This window comes from Apium graveolens, chromosome 7 (genome assembly GCF_009905375.1).
Source record: "Apium graveolens cultivar Ventura chromosome 7, ASM990537v1, whole genome shotgun sequence".
Lineage (NCBI taxonomy): Eukaryota > Viridiplantae > Streptophyta > Magnoliopsida > Apiales > Apiaceae > Apium > Apium graveolens.
In genome coordinates, this window is record NC_133653.1 from 32,175,836 (window position 1) to 32,194,070 (window position 18,235).

Below are 18,235 nucleotides of genomic sequence, written 5' to 3' on the forward strand. Positions count from 1 at the left end.
ACCCTGGCCTCATTAGGACCTTGTGCTGGACCGCCAACCGGCCTCTTACGCATTGATGGACTGCCACCCAGCCACTTACACTTTGATAGACCGTACCCCGGCCTGTCGCTTATGCCGACTCAATTAGATGGGCTTACTTCCCAAATGTTGGGTAAGTAATCAATTCATTTGTCAAAACAACAACCTTGTTGCGAATATAAATACACCACAGAGCCGGATCCCTCAGGTTTTGAGCGAGTATTTAAATCCCCTTTGAAAGGAAGATCTTAAATATAAAAATGAGTTTTGGGATCCGCTCTAACTTTTAAATCATTTTGAAGACTCGAAAACATTTTTAAGAATGTTTGGAGTAATGCTGATTTAATAAAATAAATCAGTCCCAATATATTTAGAAAATATCTGAATATAATTATTTAAATAATATTCCCATAAAGAATAATCTTTATAAAAATAATTGAAGTAGAAGTTTTAAAACTCATACTTGAAATGGATATTAAATAACCAAAGATATACTTATACGAAAGTATGATCTTTATTTGAATAATCGAAAATAAGTTTGATTATCGAAACATTATTCTTTATTAAAATAAAGAATATTATTTAGTGAATAAGCGGAGTCATAAGTCCTCGAATGAATATTCAAAATAATATTCATTAAATAGAATAAACCGAGTCGTAAGTCCTCGAATTAATATTCAATATAATATTCATTAAATAAAATAAACGGAGTCATAAGTCCTCGAATGAATATTCAAAATAATATTCATTACATAAAATAAACGGAGTCATAAGTCCTCGAATGAATATTCAAAATAATATTCATTACATAAAATAAACGGAGTCATAAGTCCTCGAATGAATATTCAAAATAATATTCATTACATAGAATAAAGTTATCGAATAAACCTTATTTGATTAATAGTTTTGAAAACTATATCAATATATATATAAATATAATATACCCGGGAACATCGACTCCCGGTTTTAGAAAATATCCACCTTTGGGTCCCCTATACTAAGGGTATACGCAACTAATGCTTATCTCTAGCATAGGTATTATGCAACTATAAGCATTGGAATCAACAGATAGATATCAAGATTATGAAACAGACATGCATATATTCCATATCAGCATGCTCCAATATATCACAAGATTTGCTAATTAACCATCATGCATCTATCACAAGATAATGCATATACATATATACATCACAATAACAGTATAACGGGTAGAAAACTTGCCTGGGCGACTGGGGGTGATAAATGGCTTGGGACGAGTCTGGTAACCTATAAACAACATATGAGTTGGAATTAAACCAAAGTCGCTTATGAATCTATACCTTAACCAATTAGACCTTAACGTTCGCTTTTGCGCTTAACGATTCACTTAAGTCGCTCGAGTACCCTCGGCTCCACCATTTTTAATAATTTAACCATTAAGAGTTTTAAGGCAATTCTTTCGCGAGTACCTTACCAACTGCCTAATCCACTTTACTTAATTTTTTCATAATCCAATTAGTCATTTAAGGTCCTTAACCAATGTTTCAAAGTAAGGCGAGGGGTAATGGTACGTTCGCGAAATGCCGTTACTTAAAACGGTCATTTCTCCTAAACCGTACATCGGATTCAAGCGAACCACATATCAAAACGAAACTCGTAACATGAACTATCTAATCATGGAAATGGTCAAAACCTAACAATGAGTTCTCGGGTCCTGATGTTAAGAACAAAAACAGTCTAAAGTAAATCGGGCATTACGACGGCTATGTTTACGCGATTACCAAATTTTATCCTACTCCAAATCAACCACAAATCAACCATACAACCAAAATCCATCCATACAATACTACAACAGCCCAACATCTCAAGTTCTCTAATTTATATTATTCTCAAACATGAACTAAAACTATACTTAAGTTCACTAACCAATAATCCAAGATTTACAACTCCAAAAAACATTACAAAACTAACCAATCTCTAAACATTCAATGATCATGCCTCTCATGAACTATACTACTCATAATAAGCTCTTAACATTCAATAATAATGCTAGGTTAAGAGATTATACCTTCCTTGAGAGTAGGAGTAACTAATGAGTTTGAAACAACCTTGAAAAATCCTTACTAAAGCTTTATCTAAACAAAAAACACAAGATCAAAATTTCAAGTTCTTGAAAAACACTATTCACTCTCTTCTTCCATGAATTTTAGGAAGAGATTGTGAAGGAATTTGAAGCTTAAACTTATAGGATATCTAATCTATGTACAAGGATCCTTAGATAATTACCTCACTAATTAACAAAGCTTGGAAATTGGATTTGAGTTTTTTTCTTCCTTTGAAATGAACAAAGCCGAGAGCTCTTCTTGAAAATGGAAGTGTTTTGTGTTTTTTTGATGTTATGATTTGTTTTTGGCTTGGTTGATCCACTTTGTTTGTTAATTAGATTATTACCATGGTAAATTTTGTGTGGTTCACAATCAACCAACAACTCACTTCTTTTTGTCATGCTTAGGTCATCATTCTTATGTCACCTTCTGTAACACCCCCATATCCGGGGTCGGGGATCCGGGTTGTCACGGTCTTTCTTTCCACAATATCACTTCACTTAATTAATAATAAATAACCTCATACTGTGACCCCACACTAACACACACCACAACCCGTTATAGTCTCAGAGATGAAATTGAAATAAGTACAAGTCTTTGAATCCACAATTTAAAATTATTACAACCCAAAATGATTACTTGATAAATTTACAGTTAATTGCCATTATCTGCCGCAAGTTATAATTATACATAATTTGATTCTCAAAAGTAGATGGTCTGAACTACAATGGATCTACCTCTGCAGCTATAGCAGCTACAACATCATCGGGAAGACGCGGGGCGCTTCCCACGCGCTTGCGCTGGGTCTGCTGGAGTCTGGCCATCTCTCCTAACTGTTGTTATGTGATGAAGAAATAAAGCAAGAGTGAGCCTTACAGCTCGCAAGATAATATGTATAGTGATAACAATAATATAAGTATCTAAATGGATACTTGATAGCATCTCTATCATATGCAAGATAATTACTTACTAGATATAAGTAAGAACAAGGAATGAAGTTACCAATACTTCACCACACTTATATCATATATAAAGCTACTTGAACTGCCACCGTTCAAAGTATTATAGGTTTTAAGAAAAACATCCCATAGATGAGACCACAAGTTAAGACTTGAATAGATTCAATCTTTGAGAGATTATTGAATGAAAAAGTTATGAGATGCTTTATTTAGTCCCGGTATATATATATCCACATATATATACCCCTTTCAACATTTCCTGAAACCTCTGTTATGTAAGGTATGAACAGAGTTTGAAACATCCAATGAATTTTGGAAAGGAAAAGAATTTTGGCATAAACCCGATATCTCGCTCATCAGGCAAAGATACCAATAAGTAACCTTTTCTACTGTAGATGGATGAATTCCTCACCGGTCATCACCCTGGCCGCATTAGGACCTCGCGCTCGACCGTACCCCGGCCCCTCACGCGTTGATGGACTGCCACCCAGCCACTTACACAATAATAGACCGTACCCCGGCCTGTCGCTTATGCCGACTCAATTAGATGGGCTTACTTCCCGAACATTGGGCAAATAATCAATTCATTTACCAAAACTGCAACCTCGTTGCGAATATAAAATACACCACAGAGCCGGATTCCCCAGGTTTTGAGCGAGTATTTAAATCCCCTTAAACAAAAGAAGATCTTAAATATAAAAATGAGTTTTGGGATCCGCTCTGACTTTTAAAAATCATTTTGAAGACTCGAAAACACTTTAAAGAGTGTTTGGAGTAAAGCTGATTTAATGAAGTAAATCAGTCCCCAGAATATTAGAAAATATCTGAATATTATTAATTAAATAATATTCCCATAAAGAATAATCTTTATAAAAATAATTGAAGTAGAAGTATTAAAATTTATACTTGAAACGAGTATTAAATAACCAAAGATATACTTATATGAAAGTATTATCTTTATTTGAATAATCGAAAATAAGTTTGATTATTTACACCTTATTCTTTAATAAAATAAAGAATATATCTCAGCAAATAATCGGAGTCATAGATCCTCAAATGAATATTCAAATAATATTCAAAAATAAAATAAGCTGAGTCATAATACCTCGAATGAATATTATAAATAATATTCATTAAATAAAATAAAGGAGTCATACATCCTCAAATGAATATTCAAATAATATTCAATAAATAATATAAAAGAGTCATAAGCCCTCGAATAATATTCGAAATAATATTCAATAATAAATAAAGTTTAAAGTTATCGAATAAACCTTATTCGATTAATAGTTTTGAAAACTATGACCATATATGTATATATATATAAATATATATATATATATATCCATATCCATATATATACAAAATCTACTCGGGATCCTCGACTCCCGGTTTTAGAAAATATTTTCACCTTTGGGTCCCTATACTAAGGGTATATGCAAGATACCGCTATCCTCTAGCATAGGTATTACCAACTGAACCAACAGATATATATTTCAAGAATATGAAACAGGCATGCATATATACCATATCACATGCTACAATATATCGCAAGAATTTGCTAAATAACCAACATGCATCTATCGCAAGATAATGCATATACAAGTGTATTCATCACAACAACAGTATAACGGATATAATACTTGCCTGAGCGACTTGGGGGTGAGAAAGGCTCGGGACGAGTCTGATAACCTATAAACAACAAGTAAGTTGGAATTAAACCAAAATCACTTGTAAATCTATGCTTTAACTAACTTAGACTCTAATGCTAGTTTTGCGCTCACCGATTTGCTTAAGTCACTCGGGTACCCTCGGCTCCACCATTTTTAATAATTTAACCTTTACGAGTTTTAAAGCGATTCCTTCGCGAATGACTTACCAACTGCCTAACACACTTACCATAAATGTTTCATACATTAATTAACCCTTTTTGGTCTTTAACCTACATTCCAAAGTAAGGCGAGGGAAAAAGTTTCGTCCGCGAAACGCCGTTACTTGAAACGGTCGTTTCTCCTAAACCGTAAATCGGAATCGAACGAACTACATATCAAAACGAAGCTCGTAACATGAGCTATCTAAACATGGCAGTGGTCACAATCTAGCAGGGGGTCCTCGGGTCCTAATGCTATGCACAAAAACAGTCCAAAGAAAATCGGACGTTACGACGGCTATGTTTACGCGATTTCTAATTTTTTAACCATCCACAATCAACCCAAATCAACCTCAAATCCAACATACAACCATCCTCCATCCTTATCACATCATAACCACCCCAACCAATTCAATTTAATCTTTCATACTTATGCTTAAACTTAACTTTAATCATTCTTAAGCTCTTTTAATTCAAAACCACAATAATTACCATTCCATTCACTACCATACCAAATCTCAAACTCTAAATCATAACAACAAGATACAATATCAACCCACTACTCAAAATCACCTTATAATATATATGAACCTAGGGTTTGGAAATGGTATACCTTCCTTGAAGTGGTGGGTGGAGCTAAGAAGCCTTAAGAAGCTTTGAGAAGCCTTAGGAAAGCTTGGATCTTCAAGAAAAACAAGAAAAAGTTCAAGTTAAAAACTTGAAAACACTATTCATTGTCTTCTTCCTTGATTAAATGAAGAAGTTAGAGAAAGAATTAATGGCTTAAACTCATGATATAGCCATAACTAAGCATAAAGATGATTAGGGAATTTTCTTACCAATTTAGGATGCTTGGATCTTGATTTTTGAAAAATCTAGCCTTTAAAAATGTAAAAAGCCGAGAGCTAAGATGAAGAACAAATGCCTTGGTTGTTTTTGATTTTTGATGAAATGATTTTGCTAGCTTGGTTGGCTTGTTTTGTATTTGATTTAGTAAATTACTACCTTGCCCTTGAATTTGTGTGGTCCTTAATCAACCACACCTCCTTCCTTCCCATGTCATGCTTACCTCATCCTCATGATGTCATCCTTCCTTCCTTGTCTTCTTTCTATTGGTTGGATGACATCATTCCCATTAATCCCTTTGATTAACTTCCTAATCGTTTGCCTAATGACCGCTGATCTGTTATACGGTTCGCTTAACTTTCGTTCTCGTTTATCGTTTGAAGGATCATACCCGGGATCTTATTACTTAGGTTCCCTTAACCTTTCTCAATACATTATATTCCTTTTTATGATCCTCTATCATAATCCTTTAATTTAAATCCTTTTTATCCTGTTACCTTATACTCAATTCTCTCCGTATCTTGTGGATTTCCGGGAAAAACCAAAGTGTTCGGAATTGGATTCTGACGATATTTACATACACTTATATACTTCATAGAGTACTAATAATATCCCAGAATATCCATAACAGAACCCCTACATAGTGTGGCGTGAAAAGTTTTCTCATTCAGCTAAAACACTATTCACAAGGGTTATAAAAAGTTGAAAAATTTTGGGGTTATTACACCTTCCCATGCTTGTCCTCTTCTTATTGGTTTGATGACATCATCATCACTAACCTCTTTGATTAACTCCTAATTACTTGCCTAATGACCGCTGATCTGTTATACGGTTCGCTTAACTTTCGTTCTCGTTTATCGTTTGAGGGATCATACCCGAGATCTTATTACTTAGGTTTCCTTAACCCTTCTCAATACATTATATTCCTTTTATGATCTTCTCTTATAATCCTTGAATTAAAATCCTTTTAATCCTGTTACCTTATACCCAATTCTTTCTATATCTGGTGGATTTTCGGGAAAAATCAAAGTGTTCGAATTTGGATTCTGACGATCTTTACATACACTTATATACCATATAGAGTGCTAATAAGATCTCAGAATATCAATAAAAGAACCCCTATATAGTGTGGCATGAAAAGTTTTCTTATTCAGCATAATCAGCAAAAACACTATTCCTAAGGTTTACAAAAGTTCAAAAATTTTGGGGTTATTACAGTCTCCCCTCCTTAAAAGGATTCCGTCCCGGAATCAAATAGAAAACAAATGGGGGTACTTTTCTAGCATTGCGCTCTCTAGTTCCCAAGTTGATTCTTCCACATTATGATTCTGCCATAGCACTCTGACTAGCTTGATCACTTTGTTCCGAAGCACCTGCTCCTTCTTATCCATAATCTCTACTGGTTTCTCCACGTAAGTCAGATCTGGTTGCATATCCACATGCTCGTACTCCACTATGTGTCTGGCATCCCGATGATACTTCCTTAGCATTAACACATAGAACATATTATGAACTTGTTGTAGGTTTGGGGGTAAGGCTAGCTCGTAAGTCAACTTTCCAATCCGTCCTAGTATCTCAAAAGGTCCAATATATCTTGGGCTTAGTTTCCCTTTCTTTCCGAACCTCATTAATCCCTTCCAAGGGGATACTTTTAGCAGTACTAAGTCCCCTACTTCATACTCCTTGTCCTTTCGGGCCAGGTCTGCATATTTCTTCTGTCTGTCTTGGGCTGCTACCAGCCGTCCTCTGATGAGATCCACTATGTCTTTGGTCCTTTGGACCACTTCGGGTCCAAGCATCTTCCGCTCTCCTACTTCATCCCAGTATAAGGGAGATCGACACCTTCTTCCGTACAGGGCCTCATAAGGCGACATTTCGATGCTGGCATGAAAGCTATTGTTATAAGAAAACTCGATCAACGGCAAGTGATCATCCCAACTTCCTTTAAAGTCTATTGCACGGACTCTCAACATATCCTCTAGTGTCTGGATGGTCCTTTCACTCTGCCCATCCGTTTGGGGATGGTAAGCGGTACTCATATTTAAGTTGGTCCCCGCACATTCTTGAAAGCTCCTCCAAAATCTGGAGTTGAACCTGGGGTCTCGGTCTGAGACAATGGACGATGGGACTCCATGTCGCGTCACTATTTCCTTAAGGTAAATGTCCACCAGTCTCTCGACCGTGTATCTCTCATTGATATAAATGAAATGAGCTGACTTTGTCAGTCGGTCTATAATTACCCATATGGCATCATGATTGGCTTTCGTCCTTGGTAAGCCGACAACAAAATCCATGGATATCTGTTCCCATTTCCATTCGGGAATCTCCAGGGGTCGTAAAAGTCCACTGGGTCTCTGGTGCTCTGCCTTTACTCTTTGGCAAGTCAAACATTTGCTTACCCATTCTGCTACGTCCCTCTTCATGTTGGGCCACCAGTAATACTCCTTCAAATCCCTATACATCTTGGTGCTTCCCGGGTGAATGGAATACCTTGAACTATGGCTTTCATCCAAAATCTCGTCTTTAAGCTCCTGAACATTCGGAACCCAAATCCGGTAGGAGTACCTCATTATCCCTTTATCATCTCTCTCATTATGGATCTCTTCTCCCGTCATTGACTCTCTGCCTTCATTCATTACTTTCTCTTGGCACAATCTAATCTTTCCAATAACTCTGGCTACATCGAGATCTCAAACAGCTTTTCAGTTCCGGCTCCGGTTACCTTTACTTCTATTTCCATTCTCTCGAAATCCCTTATCAATTCCTCCGAAGTCATTATCATTTTGAGTCTTTCCTTCCTGCTAAGGGCGTCAGCCACCACATTGGCTTTCCCTGGATGATAGAGAATCTCACAATCATAGTCCTTGATTAGTTCTAACCATCTCCTCTGGCGCATGTTGAGCTCTTTCTGCGTAAATATGTACTTGAGGCTCTTATGGTCTGTCAAAATCTCGTACTTCTCTCCATACAAGTAGTGCCTCCAAATCTTTAAGGCAAAAACTATTACCGCGAGCTCAAGGTCATGAGTAGGATATTTAATCTCATATTCCTTCAGTTGTCTCGATACATACGCAATCACCTTACCATGCTGCATAAGCACACACCCTAATCCTTTGTGCGCCGCGTCACTATATATCACAAAATCTCCTTTTCCGTTTGGCAATGCCAACACCGGGGCCGTTACCAACCTTTTCTTTAATTCTTGAAAACTGTTCTCGCATTTTTCCGTCCATTCAAACTTCTCTATCTTACGAGTAAGTCGTGTCAAAGGGGCTGCGATCTTCGCAAAGTCCTGTACAAATCTACGATAGTAGCCGACCAATCCTATGAAACTCCTTACCTCTGTGGGTGTGATTGGCCTTTCCCAATTTGAGACCGCCTCTAACTTGGAGGGGTCGACCAATACTCCTTCTTTATTGATCACATGTCCTAAAAACTGTACTTTATTCCGCCAGAATTCACACTTCGAGAATTTGGCAAATAACTATCCCTCTCTGAGTATTCCTAGAGCTATCCTCAAATGCTCTGCATGTTCTGCCTTGGTCCTTGAGTAGATTAAAATATCATCGATAAAAACTATCACACACTTGTCCAAGTACTTCTTGAATACTCTATTCATTAAATCCATGAAAGCCGCTGGGGCGTTGGTTAATCCAAAGGACATTACCAAGAACTCATAGTGCCCATACCTAGTACGGAACGCGGTCTTGGGAATATCTTCGGGTTTAATCTTTAGTTGGTGATATCCAGTTCTCAGGTCAATCTTGGAAAAATAAACTGCATCCTTTAGCTGGTCAAACAGATCGTCTATTCTAGGTAACAGGTACCTGTTCTTTATGGTTAGCTTGTTCAACTCTCGGTAGTCGATGCACAGCCTCATGCTCCCATCTTTCTTCTTAACAAATAACACTGGTGCTCCCCATGGAGACACACTGGCTCTTATCATACCCTTATCCAAAAGTTCCTGCAATTGGGTAGCTAATTCTTTCATTTCTAATGGGGCTAATCGGTAAGGTGCCTTTGAAACTGGCACCGTCCCTGGGGCCAACTCAATAGCAAATTCAATCACTCTATCGGGTGGTAATCCTGGAAGGTCTTGTGGGAACACATCTTCAAATTCGTTGACTACCAGAATATCTTGCAAGTTGGGCACCTCTTTCTGTGTGTCCACCACATAGGCTAGGTAAGCCTCATTTCCTTTTTGTAGCATCTTATTGGCCTGGGCCATGTTCAAAAATTTATGTGTCTGCCTCTTTCCTCTAAATATGACTTCTTTCTTTTCTGGGATATTCAACTTAACTTTCTTCCCCTTATAGTCTATCTGAGCATCATTGCTAGATAGCCAGTCCATTCCCAAAATTACATCAAACTCCCCTAATTTAAAAGGAATCAGATCAACACTAAAAGATTGTTCCCCTATGCCTAACTCACAGGCGGGGTGAATCTGGTTAACAGGAATAATTTCATGGTGGGCTATTTCCACTTGTAAGGGTTCTATCAAGGGTTCATCCTTAAGTCTTAATTTATGCGCAAAGTCCTTTGATATAAAAGATTTAGTTGCTCCGGAATCGAATAAAACATTTGCACTGATTGAATTTAGAGAAAGGGTACCTGCTATCACATCTGAGTCTTTCATAGCATCTTGGACTGTCATGTTGAAAGTCCTCGCAGTAGGTGGCTTATTGGAAGCAGCTCTGCTTGCTCCTGAAGCTGCTGGTTTGTTCATTGGGCTTTCCCTCTTCCAATGACCCAGGCGTCACACTGATGACAAGTGGTGGTTGGGCGGATAATGGGGGTTGGCAAAGTGCACTTGTCCGAATAGTGACCTTCTCGACCACACTTGAAGCAGATTACCGGCTTTCCTTTACACTCCCCAGAATGCATTCTTCCACAAGTGTTACAGGCTGGCAATGGGGTCGAGACTGGTTGGAATAGGACATTCTTGACTTCTAGCCGCTCTGGCTCACATTCACACTTATTGGCCGCTTAAACCCAGTATTCCTTCCCGGTAGGGACACTGCTCCTCGATTAAATCTAGTTGGGAAGCTCCTTCATGCGGAACCTCCGCCCATGCTCATACTTTTTCTCTTTATTCCCTTTTTCTCTCTTTCCTTCTGCATCTGTTCACTTCCGGCTTCTACAATTGTTGCCTTTTGTACCAAAGTGGCATAATCAGTAAGCTCAAGGATTGCCACCCTATTCTGAATCCACGGTTTCAGTCCCTGCTGAAACCTCCTAGCTTTCTTTTCCTCGGTGCTCATAAACTCCGGCACAAACCTTGATAACTCAGTAAATTTTGCTTCATACTCTGCTACAGATAAGTTATTCTACTTTAGCTCCAAGAACTTGAGCTCCATCTGGTTCTCCATAAACCTCGGGAAATACTTTCGCAAAAATAATTGACTGAATCTCTCCCAGGTTATAATAGCATCTATTTCCATGTTTTTCTCAGCCTCCCACAGTAGTTGGCCTCTCCTTTCAGAAGGTAGGTAGCAAATACAGTCTTCTGTGCCTCATCGGTACTCAGAATCTCAAAGGATTTCTCCATTTCCTTTAGCCATGCCCTTGCCTCAACTGGGTCGGCTGATCCGTGGAACTCAGGTGGCTTAAGGGACTTGAAAGCCCTGAAAGAGTTTGCCACAACATTGTCATTTCCTCGAGGGGGTGGGTTGGGTTGACGTTCCAAGTTCTGCCTTAGTAGTTGCATGAACTGTCCCATGGGATCCATGCCTGGGTTTGGTACTAGTTGCTCAACCTCAGTTTCTCCTTCTTCAGCCTCTATCTCAAATCCTTCAACATCATATGTTTCCTCCTCCTCTTCGTACAGGGAGTCACCCTATTCAACATAATCCTCATCTTCCTCTTCACTGTGTTCTTGGTTCCTATCGTCCTGGTTATGGCTTCCCTGGTCCTCAGATCCAGGGTTCGCCCTAGTTCCAATCTTTCTTGGCGGCATGATACTGATAAATTTTTGGGAAAATTCAACGTTAGGTCACAATCATACATAAAATTGTGCCTTACACAGTTCTATAATGGGGAGAATGTATCTCGCAATTCTATTATATTATGACAGTTCTAATAAGAAGTGTAGTAATAATAATGCTAAAAACAGTGATCTCGTCACTCAGGAACTGAACTGAAAGGAAACAAATATATACATAATGCGGGAAATATATAGTTTGATCTGGTCAAAAGTACAACAGTTCTACAGCCATCTGCCCAAAAGTGATACACAAGAGTCTATCTGTCTAGTCAGAGAAAGAGATGCTATATACAAGTCAACTATCCCAGAAAATTGGCTCTTACTATGGCCTTGACTAACTAGACGACTAGACTACCCCATCACCGGTCCCGAATCACACACCGGAGCGGGTCAGCTCCCACACCCTTTCCATCGCACGACGGAAGATGTAGTCGGCCTGCCTCCTAGAGATCCTGCCGTGCCTGTCCCCCTGGAGTGATCGGAGTCTCGCACGAGCCGTGAGCTCTATCCCCGTGAGCTCTCTCCTTAAGGATCGGGGTATAGTAGCCCTAGTCTCATAAGCTCAGGCACGCCTACCCGCCCTCTCCGCATCCAACTCCCTCCTGACCTCATCCAGCCGGGCCTCAGCAACTGCCACTCGGGTCCTCAGTACATCCTGAACATAGCTGTGAGCTAACAAAGACTGCCTATGGGCAGGGTCGAGAGGTGGTGAATCCGGAGCCGCTGGGGGTGCCTCCTCGGTCTGCCTAGGCTCGGGAGTATGGGTCTCTGAGCTGTCATCATAGGGTCTCCAAGATGGTGGTGGAATGGTAGGAGCTCTGACCACCGGGAGTGAGGGTAAAGGGGTACCAGTGTACTCTACCATAGCTCCGACATGCTCCTCATCTCCTAGGACCTCATCCGGGTCCTCCTCATTTGAACTCGCAATAACCTCCGTCTCTGACTCCTCTGAGGGGTCCTCCTTCATCTCAGGCTCCTCCTGATCCTCGGCATCTAGCAGTGCCTCATCATGCTCACGCTCGAATATCTCTGGGTCCTCTATCTCATGAGACTACATATTAAATGAGCTAAGTTACTATCATGATACTTATAAGGGTTCCGGTAAGGGTTTTAACTGTCAGTGCTACTTTAAGTAGTCTGACTATGAACTTGGCAAGAGTTCTTATTATCTTTGTGAGTTTAATATTATATCGTCGCATCATCTCTGAGGTTTATAACGCTTAGCTCTGATACCATTTTTGTAACACCCCCAGATCCGGGGTCGGGGATCCGGGTCGTCACGGTCTTTCTTTCCACAATATCACTTAACTTAATTAATAATAAATAACCTCATGCTGTGACCCCACACTAACACACACCACAACACGTTATAGTCGCAGAGATGAAATTGAAATAAGTACAAGTCCTTGAATCCACAATTTAAAAGTTATTACAACCCAAAATGATTACTTGATAAGTTTACAGTTAATTGCCATTATCTGCCACAAGTTATAATTATACATAATTGATTCCCAAAATTAGAATGCCTGATCTACAAATAGATCTACCTCTGCAGCTATAGCAGCAACGATATCAACGGGAAGACGCGGGACGCTTCCCACGCGCTTGCGCTGGGTCTGCTTGAGTCTGGCCATCTTTCCTAACTGTTGTTGTGTGATGAAGAAATGAAGCAAGAGCGAGCATTATAGCTCACAAGATAATATATAGTGTAAACAATAATGCAAGTATCTAAATGGATAACTTACTAGAATCCTTTATCAAGTGTAAGGTAGTTACTTACTGGATATAAGCTTAAAGGAAGATGAAGTTACCAATTACTTCACTATACTTATACCGTTTTTAGAAAACTACTTGAACTACCACTGTTCAAAGTATAATAAGTTTCAAAAGTTCATCCCATAGATGAGACCACAAGTTAAGACTTGAATAGATTAAATTTTTGAAATATTATTGAATGAAATGAAGTTACGAGGTACTTCATTAAGTCCCGATATATATATCCACATATATATCTCTTATACATTTCCTGGAAACCTCTGTTATGTAAAGTATGAACAGAATTTGCAATATTCAATGAATTTTGGAAAGAAAAGAATTTTGGCATAAACCCGATATCTTGCTGATCAGGCAAAGATACCAATAAGTAACCTTTTCTACTAGTAGATGGATGAATCCCCCACCGGTCATCACCCTGGCCTCATTAGGACCTTGTGCTGGACCGCCACCCGGCCTCTTACGCTTTGATGGACTGCCACCCAGCCACTTACACTTTGATAGACCGTACCCCGGCCTGTCGTTATGCCGACTCAATTAGATGGGCTTACTTCCCGAACGTTGGGTAAATAATCAATTCATTTGTCAAAACAACAACCTTGTTGCGAATATAAATATACCACAGAGCCGGATCCCTCGGGTTTTGAGCGAGTATTTAAATCCCCTTTGAAAGGAAGATCTTAAATATAAAAATGAGTTTTGGGATCCGCTCTAACTTTTAAATCATTTTGAAGACTCGAAAATATTTTTAAGAATGTTTGGAGTAATGCTGATTTAATAAAATAAATCAGTCCCAATATATTTAGAAAATATCTGAATATAATTATTTAAATAATATTCCCATAAAGAATAATCTTTATAAAAATAATTGAAGTAGAAGTTTTAAAACTCATACTTGAAATGGATATTAAATAACCAAAGATATACTTATACGAAAGTATGATCTTTATTTGAATAATCGAAAATAAGTTTGATTATCGAAACATTATTCTTTAATAAAATAAAAAATATTATTTAGTGAATAAGCGGAGTCATAAGTCCTCGAATGAATATTCAAAATAATATTCATTAAATAGAATAAACTGAGTCGTAAGTCCTCGAATGAATATTCAATATAATATTCATTAAATAAAATAAACGGAGTCATAAGTCCTCGAATGAATATTCAAAATAATATTCATTACATAAAATAAACGGAGTCATAAGTCCTCGAATGAATATTCAAAATAATATTCTTTACATAGAATAAAGTTATCGAATAAACCTTATTTGATTAATAGTTTTGAAAACTATATCAATATATATATATATATAATATACTCAGGAACATCGACTACCGGTTTTAGAAAATATCCACCTTTGGGTCCCCTATACTAAGGGTATACGCAACTAATGCTTATCTCTAGCATAGGTATTATGCAACTATAAGCATTAGAATCAACATATAGATATCAAGATTACGAAACAAACATGCATATATTCCATATCAGCATGCTCCAATATATCGCAAGATTTGCTAATTAACCATCATGCATCTATCACAAGATAATGCATATACATATATGCATCACAACAACAGTATAACGGGTAGAAAACTTGCCTGGGCAACTGGGGGTGATAAATGGCTTGGGACGAGTCTGGTAACCTATAAACAATATATGAGTTGGAATTAAACCAAAGTTGCTTATGAATCTATACCTTAACCAATTAGACCTTAACGTTCGCTTTTGCGCTTACCGATTCACTTAAGTCGCTCGAGTACCCTCGGCTCCACCATTTTTAATAATTTAACCGTTAAGAGTTTTAAGGCGATTCTTTCGCGAGTACCTTACCAACTGCCTAATCCACTTTACTTAATTGTTTCATAATCCAATTAGTCATTTAAGGTCCTTAACCAATGTTTCAAAGTAAGGCGAGGGGTAATGGTACGTTCGCGAAACGCCGCTACTTAAAACGGTCGTTTCTCCTAAACCGTACATCGGATTCAAGCGAACCACATATCAAAACGAAACTCGTAACATGAACTATCTAATCATGGCAATGGTCAAAACCTAACAGTGAGTTCTCGGGTCCTGATGTTAAGAACAAAAACGGTCTAAAGTAAATCGGGCATTACGACGGCTATTTTTACGCGATTACCAAATTTTATCCTACTCCAAATCAACCACAAATCAACCATACAACCAAACTCCATCCATACTATAACGACTCGTGTAATCTTTTTGAATTATTTAAATTGTGCAATTATGGAAAATATTAAATTAATAAAATATGTGTGCTGGTATTGACCGCTATGTATTGTTTGATTATTATCCATATGTGATTTATAGTGTACCGGGTTGTCCGCGCGATTAATTATGGGATCATATTGAATTGTTTTCACTTTCAAAAGTGGATTTAGTGCAAATTTATTTGCATAAATATTGGAAATATTTCTAAAATTGTTTTTATGATTTTATAATTACAATAATTATTTTTAGGATTTTATAAAATTGAGAAATCAATATTTCATTAATTATTTATCTTTAAATGATTTTCTGAGTATGTTTAATGATAAAATCCATATTTAATTCTAAAATTCTTCAAAAATTATGAAACTCATATTTATTTAAGTCTGGAATATTCTGGGAATTTTAAAATTATTTTGGAAATTTTCGGGATTAATTTCACCCGCGCGTTATTTTGTTTAATTGTTAAAAAGCAGGTATATAGTGCATTTCGAAAATTGTTCTAAAATTTTGAAAATTACATTTATATGAACTTCGGGATATTTGTAATATTTTAAAACCATTTTCGTAATTTTCTGAATTTGTTTTAAGTACAGCTCGGTTCGTTAATTATGAAATATGGGTATAAGTTGCGTTTCAAAAATACAATTAAAATTATGGAAAATTTATTTTTTTATAACTTTGAATTATTTGTGATATTTTAGAATTAATTTGGAATTTTTCGAAGTTATTTTATTTATGCAATGGTTCGTTAAATTTGTAGAAACAAGACAAAATAGGGCTGTGAGAACAGGAAAAGGGGCACGTGGCATAGTTTTAGTTAATCAGCTAATTCGTGGCAGCATTTCAGAAGGTGGGGAATAAAATTAAAATTTTATCGGGTAAAAACAATACCCACAAACACAGCAACACAGTAGTATTAATCTCTCATCTCTCTCATACATCACTCTTCTCTCCTCTTCTATCCCTCTTTCTCGGTCGTCACTTCCCCTCCATCGACCTCTGTTGCTTTTCTCGGTGTTGCCGCGACTCCGATTCTGGTAATCGCCAGTGCTTCGCCGTTTGCTTCTCCGAGTGTTATAAATTCTGTATATATATACACACGCGTATATGCATGTGTGTGTATACTAGTTTGTTTGTGTGTGCTGCGATGGTATTGTGCCGCCTGTTTTTTTTTCTTTCCGGCTGTCCGCTCTTTCCGGTTACCGCCGGCGATTGCGTTGGTTCCGTTATGTTCCTGGTTGTTGCAAAGGTTATTCAGGCAGTGGCTTGGTGCAGGAAAATTGATTTGATTTTTTATCAATGAAATTATCTGATTATTGTGTACTGATTATTTTAATCGGTGAAATCTGTGACTGGAAACCCAATTCGGGTACCTCCGGGTTTTACCGCCGTCAACGATGAATTCCGATGAGTTGACGGTGGGCTGTGATGACACGATTCTGAGTCCTAATATTTTTTTTGAAATAAATAAAATTTGTGTTGTGTTTTATTCTGGACCGACTTAGTTAATTAGTAAATACTGTATCAGGATGGTTGAGTTGGATATGATTATTGAATTGTATTGGTGATTGGGAATTTTAGAATGGATTGGTGAATTACTGTAGTTGTTATTGTTGTGAACTTTGTGGTTTGACGTCGATTGATGTTTCGGCGGGTAGTCCGATAAATAAAGGAGACACTGCCCGATTTTCGGAAACTGAATTACGTAAATACGGAAGCGTATCTGAGGATTATCGGAACGTCGAGCGAGTCTAAGTAAATACATATATGTTTATTTTATATAGAACCTGATTATATGTTGTGTTGTATGTTTTGTCCAACACGCAGTAACCCTAATTTTGTAAAATGACGAATATACGTATTTTGTAAAAATGAACACTGGATCGATTTCGAGAATATGAACCCTAATTGTTGTCCGTGTTATTCTAATATGAATAATTACGAGTCGGGTTTGAATATCGTTGAGTAAGAATTAGTATCGAGGATATGTCAAGCATACCTAGACGTCTAATGTAGGGTATTTCGACCCTGTAGGTTATAATCAAGAACCTGAAAGTGGGCGATGGACTAGAGATGACCTAATAGTCAGTCGACGAGCTCAGTAGAGTTTCAACAGAAAGACCTGAGTGTCGAAGTCGAATCCAATGGGATCTAGTGGTTGGATGTTAGAACCTGAGCAGCAGAGTCGGCTCAGAGTTGATCAGTAATAGTTGTAAAGCCTTGTAAGGCACGGATTTCTGAACTTTTTTTCAAGATATATTACCAATGTTTTCGAGCTGTTTCATAACATGTTACTATTATTAAACATAACTCCTGTTTTATAATACATATGCTTCAAACTATTTACCCTTAAATCCTGATCCTTTCTTGATCTTGAACCGTAAGCCTTATTCTTTGCAAACCGTCCTTTGTTGATCCTCAGACACCAAACCATAAAAATATAATACTACTCTTCAAAGATATAATTA